This window comes from Triticum aestivum, chromosome 5B (genome assembly GCF_018294505.1).
Source record: "Triticum aestivum cultivar Chinese Spring chromosome 5B, IWGSC CS RefSeq v2.1, whole genome shotgun sequence".
Taxonomy (NCBI): Eukaryota; Viridiplantae; Streptophyta; class Magnoliopsida; order Poales; family Poaceae; genus Triticum; species Triticum aestivum.
In genome coordinates, this window is record NC_057807.1 from 539,907,215 (window position 1) to 539,914,054 (window position 6,840).

Genomic DNA, 6,840 nt, shown 5'->3' on the forward strand with positions numbered 1-6,840 from the left:
CAGATACATCAAGATCGTGCCATAGAACAACACGAGAAAGAACACGAGAGAGAGAGATCAAACACATAGCTACTGGTACATACCCTCAGCCCCGAGGGTGAACTACTCCCTCCTCGTCATGGATAGCGCCGGGATGATGAAGATGGCCTCCGGTGATGGGATCCCCCTCCGGCAGGGTGCCGGAACAGGGCCCCAATTGGTTTTTGGTGGCTACAGAGGCTTGCGGAGGCGGAACTCCCGATCTATCTTCTGTTCTGGAAGTTTTAGGGTACGTAGGTATATATGGGTGTAGGGAGAACGTCGGTGGAGCTACGGGGGCCCCACGAGGCAGGGGAGCGCGCCCAGGGGGGAGGGTGCGCCCCCACCCTCCTGAGCACCTCCTGTATCTTCTAACATGTGGTCCAAGTCCATCAGGTGGGTTTCCTTCCAAAAATAACTTCTCCAGTTGATTTCGTTCCGTTTTGACTCCGCCTGATATTCCTTTTCCTCGAAACACTGAAATAGGCATAAAACAACAAATCTGGGCTGGGCCTCCGGTTAATAGGTTAGTCCCAAAATAATATAAAAGTGGATAATAAATCCCAATATTGCCTAAAACAGTAGATAAAAGTAGCATGGAGCAATAAAAAATTATAGATACGTTGGAGACGTATCAAGCATCCCCAAGCTTAATTCCTGCTCCTCCTCGAGTAGGTAAATGATAAAAAAGAATTTTTTATGCGGAGTGATACTTTGGCATAATTTCAATGTAATTCTTCTTACTTGTGATATGAATATTCAGATCCGAAAGATTCAAGACAAAAGTTCATATTGACACAAAAATAATAACACTTCAAGCATACTAATAAAAGCAATCATGTCTTCTCAAAATAACATGGCAAAAGAAAGTTCATCCCTACAAAATCATATAGTTAGGCTATGCTTCATTTTCATCACACAAAGATGTTCCCAACTTCTATACCCCCGATGACAAGCCAAGCAATTGTTTCATACTTAAATAATCTCAAACTTTTTCAACCTTCACGCAATACATGAGCGTGAGCCATCGATATAGCACTATGGGTGGAATAGAATATGATGATGGGGATTGTGTGGAGAAGACAAAAAAGGAGAAAGTCTCACGTTGACGAGGCTAATCAACAGGCTATGGAGATGCCCATCAATTGATGTCAACATGAGGAGTAGGGATTGCCATGCAACGGATGCACTAGAGCTATGAATGCTCAACAAAAAGAAAACTAGTGGGTGTGCATCCAACTTGCTTGCTAACGAACACCTAGGGCATTTGAGGAAGCCCATCATAGGAATATACAAGCCAAGTTCTATAATGAAAAATTCCCACTAGTATATGAAAGTGATAACACATGAGACTCACTACATGAAAAGCATGGTGCTACTTTGAAGCACAATACATGAGGCTCACTACATGAGGAACGAGGTGCTACTTTGAAGCACAATATATGAGACTCTCTACATGAAAAGCATGGTGCTACTTTGAAGCACAAGCGTGGGAAAAGAGATAGTAGCATTGCCCTTTTTTGGGGCCTTTTTTGGCCTTTCTTTTTTTTTGGTTTGGGCAATGCTCTAATAATGATGATCATCACACTTCTATTGATTACAACATAAGGATTACAACTTGAAACAAGATATGACTCTATATGAATGCCTCCGGCGGTGTACCGGGATGGTGCAATGAATCAAGAGTGACATGTATGAAAAAATAATGCATGGTGGCTTTGCCACAAATACGATGTCAACTACATGATCATGCAATGGCAATATGACAAAAGTAATGTATGTCATGATGATGATGATGGAAGTTGCATGGCAATATATCTCGGAATGGCTATGGAAATGCCATGATAGGTAGGTATGGTGGCTGTTTTGAGGAAGATATAAGGAGGTTTATGTGTGATAGAGCATATCGTATCATGGGGTTTGGATGCACCGGCGAAGTTTGCGCCAACTCTCAAGGTGAGAAAGGGCAATGCACAGTACCGAAGAGGCTAGCAATGGCGGAAAGGTAAAAGTGCGTATAATCCATGGACTCAACATTAGTCAAAAGAACTCATATACTTATTGCAAAAATTTAGAAGTCATCAAAAATTCAAGTACTACGCGCATGCTCCTAGGGGGATAGATTGGTAGGAAAAGACCATCGCTCGTCCCCGACCGCCACTCATAAGGATGCACAAGCCAGGTACACTTCATGTTTCAAATTTGTTACATAACTTTAACCATACGTGCATGCTACGGGACTTGCTAACTTCAACACAAGAATTCTTCAAATTCATAATCACCCAACTAGCACGACTTTGATATTATCACCTCCATATCTCAAAAGAATTATCAAGCATCGAACTTATCTTAGTATTCAATGCACTCAAAAGAAAGTTTCACATATCTTGAATACCAAGTATATTAACATTAAGCAAATTACCATGCTAATAATGACTCTCAAAATAATCTAAGTGAAGCATGAGAGATCAATAGTTTCTTTAAAACAAATCCACCACCGTGCTCTAAAGGATATAAGTGAAGCACTAGAGCAAAAATTATCACGCTCAAAAGATATAAGTGAAGCACATAGAGTATTCTAAAAAATTCCAAATCATGTAAGGCTCTCTCTCACTAAAGAATTTCAGATCTTGGTATTGTATTCAAGCAGCAAGCAAAGCTAAAGAAAACTACAATGCAAGGATAGCACAACTCATGTGAAGAAGCAAAAACTTAGGCTCAACCGATACTAACCGATAGTTGTTGAAGAAGAAAGGTGGGATGCCTACTGGGGCATCCCCAAGCTTAGATGCTTGAGACTTCTTGAAATATTATCTTGGGGTGCCTTGGGCATCCCCAAGCTTGAACTTTTGTGTCTCCTTAATTCCTCTCATATCATGGTTTCTCTTCTTTTTATCAAAAGCTTCATTCACAACAAACTCAACAAGAACTCGTGAGATAGGTTAGTATAAACCAATGCAAAACCTTATAATCTTCTACTGTAACAAATCACTAACATTATTATTCAACATTTAATACTAAATGCCTCTTCATATTTAATACTCCTATCATCAAATAGAATCATTAAACAAGCAAACATATGCAAACAATGCAACCATAACAGCAATCTGTCAAAACAGTACAGTCTGTAAAGAATGCAAGAGTATCAATACTTCCCTGACTCCAAATATTATTAACTAAAATTCCCACTGTAATAAATTTATCAGATCTCAATAATCAAAAATATTCAACATTATACCATGCTCTGACTTTTCTAGGGAATTTTTGCAACAGCGGTAAACTTTCTGTTTTCAAACAGCAACATGCAAACTAGAAAAATAAGCATGGTAGAGGCTATCCTTGACTTTTTTTATTGAATATAAAGATGAAAAACACTATTATAACTAACAGAAAACAAAAAATAACAAAATAAAATGATGCTCCAAGCAAAACACATATCATGTGGTGAAAAAAAATATAGCTCCAAGTAAAGTTACCGATGAACGAAGACGAAAGAGGGGATGCCTTCCGGGGGCACCCCCAAGCTTAGGCTCTTGTACATCCTTTAATATTACCTTGGGGTGCCTTGGTCATCCCCAAGCTTAGGATCTTGCCACTCCTTATTCCATGGTCCATCGAATCTTTACCCAAAACTTGAAAACTTCAACCACACAAAACTCAAAACAAAACTCGTAACCTCCGTTAGTATAAGAAAATAAAACCACCACTTAGGTACTGTAATGAACTCATTCTAAATTCATATTGGTGTAATATCTACTGTACTCCAACTTATCTATGGTTCATACCCTCCGATACTACTCATAGATTCATCAAAATAAGCAAACAACACGTAGAAAACAAAATCTGTCAAAAACAGAACAGTCTGTAGTAATCTGTATAAAACGTATACTTCTAGAACCCCAAAAATTATGAAATAAATTTCTGGACCTGGGCAATTTGTCTATTAATGATCTGCAAAAAGAATCAACCTAAAATCACTCTCCAGTAAAAAATGGCAGCTAATCTCGTGAGCGCTAAAGTTTCTGTTTTCACAGCAAGATCACATAAACTTCACCCAAGTCTTCCCAAAGGTTCTACTTGGCACTTTATTGAAACAAAAGCTATAAAACATGATTACTACAGTAGCATAATCATGTGGACACACAAAAAACAGTAATAATAAATATTGGGTTGTCTCCCAACAAGCGCTTTTCTTTAATGCCTTTTAGCTAGGAATGATGATGATAATGATGCTCACATAAAAGATAAGAATTGAAACATAACGGGAGCATCATGAAGCATATGACTAACACATTTAAGTCTAAGCCACTTCCTATGCATAGGGATTTTGTGAGCAAACAACTTATGGGAACAATAATCAACTAGTATAGGATGGCACAACAAGCATAGCTTCAAGAATTTAAGCACATAGAGAGGAAACTTGACATTATTGCAATTCCTACAAGCATATGTTCCTCCCTCATAATAATTTTCAGTAGCAACATGAATGGATTCAACAATATAACCAGCACCTAAAGCATTCTTTTCATGATCTACAAGCATAGAAAATTTTCTACTCTCCACATAAGAAAACTTCTTCTTTATAGCATACGTATCATCACAATAATCATCATAAATAGGAGGCATGATTTCATCATAGTAAATTTTCTCATCAAAGCTTGGGGGACAAAATATAGCATATTCATCAAACATAGCTTCCCCAAGCTTGTGGCTTTGCATATCATTAGCATCATGGATATTCAAGGAATTCATACTAACAACATTGCAATCATGCTCATCAAATAAAAACATTCTATAGATTTCTTCTTCTAGTACTTGAGCACAATTATAATTTCCATCATACTCACGAAAGATATTAAAAAGGTGAAGCATATGAGACAAACTCAACTCCATTTTTGGTAGTTTTCTTTTATAAACTAGACTAGTGCTAAAACAAGAAACAAACATATTCGATTGCAAGATCTAAAGATATACCTTCACTTACCTAGCCTCCCCGGCAACGGTGCCAGAAAAGAGCTTGATGTCTACTACACAACCTTCTTCTTGTAGACGTTGTTGGGCCTGCAAGTGCACATGTTTGTAGGACAGTAGCAAATTACCTCAAGTGGATGACCTAAGGTTTATCAATCCGTAGGAGGCGTAGGATGAAGATGGTCTCTCTCAAACAACCCTGCAACCAAATAACAAAGAGTCTCTTGTGTCCCCAACACACCCAATACAATGGTAAATTGTATACGTGCACTAGTTCGGCGAAGAGATGGTGATACAAGTGCAAAATAGATAGTAGATATAGGTTTTTGTAATCTGAAATAATAAAAACAGCAAGGTAGCAAGCGGTAAAAGTGAGCGTAAACGGTATTGCAATGATAGGAAACAAGGCCTAGGGTTCATACTTTCACTAGTGTAAGTTCTCTCAACAATAATAACATAGATAGAACATATGACAAGCCCTCAACATGCGACAAAGAGTCACTCCAAAGCCGCTAATAGCGGAGAACAAACATAGAGATTATGGTCGGGTACGAAACCACCACAAAGATATTCTTTCGGATCGGTCTATAAAAGAGTTCGTACTAGAATAACACATTAAGATACAAATCAACCAAAACCCTAATGTCACCTAGATACTCCATTGTCACCTCAAGTATCCGTGGGCATGATTATACGATATGCATCACACAATCTCAGATTCATCCAACCAACATAAAAGTACTTCAAAGAGTGCCCCAAAGCTACTACCGGAGAGTCAAGAACGTGTGCCAACCCCTATGCATAGGTTCCCAAGTGTCACGAAACCCGCAAGTTGATAACCAAAACATACATCAAGTGGATCAATAGAATAACCCATTGTCACCACGGTTATCCCACGCAAGACATACATCGAGTGTTCATAAAGACTCAATCCGATAAGATAACTTCAAAAGGGGAACTCAATTCATCACAAGAGAGTAGAGGGGGAGAAACATCATAAGATCCAACTACAATAGCAAAGCTCGGGATACATCAATATCGTGCCACAAAAGAACATGAGAGAGAAAACGAGAGAGAGAGAGATCAAACACGTAGCTACTGGTACATACCCTCAGCCCGAGGGTGAACTACTCCCTCCTCGTCATGGATAGCGCCGGGATGATGAAGATGGCCTCCGGTGATGGGATCCCCTCCAGCAGGGTGCCGGAACAGGGTCCTGATTGGTTTTTGGTGGCTACAGAGGCTTGCGGCGGTGGAACTCCCGATCTAACTTCTGTTCTGGAAGTTTTAGGGTACGTAGGTATATATGGGTGCAGGGAGAACGTCGGTGGAGCTACGGGGGGCCCACGAGGCAGGGGGGTGTGCCCAGGGGGGAGGGCACGGCCCCCACCCTCGGGAGCACCTCCTGTATCTTCTGACATGGGGTCCAAGTCCATCAGGTGGGTTTCCTTCCAAAAATAACTTCTCCAGTTGATTTCGTTCCATTTTGACTCCGTCTGATATTCCTTTTCCTCGAAACACTGAAATAGGCATAAAACGACAAATCTGGGCTGGGCCTCTGGTTAATAGGTTAGTTCCAAAAATAATATAAAAGTGGATAATAAAGCCCAATATTGCCTAAAACAGTAGATAAAAGTAGCATGGAGCAATAAAAAATTATAGATACGTTGGAGACGTATCAGCTAGCTTGTTGTGGTGTTATTATAACTAAAAAAAGCTTGGAAAATAGAAGAATCGCCTAGAACAAGAGACGTTGTGGCTGGTCGAGATGGAGCTAACCACATCTATCCTCCGTGCCATGTTTGCATGATGAAGCTGTGTGGCTAGTGGGGTGTTTTCGACCGACTGGCT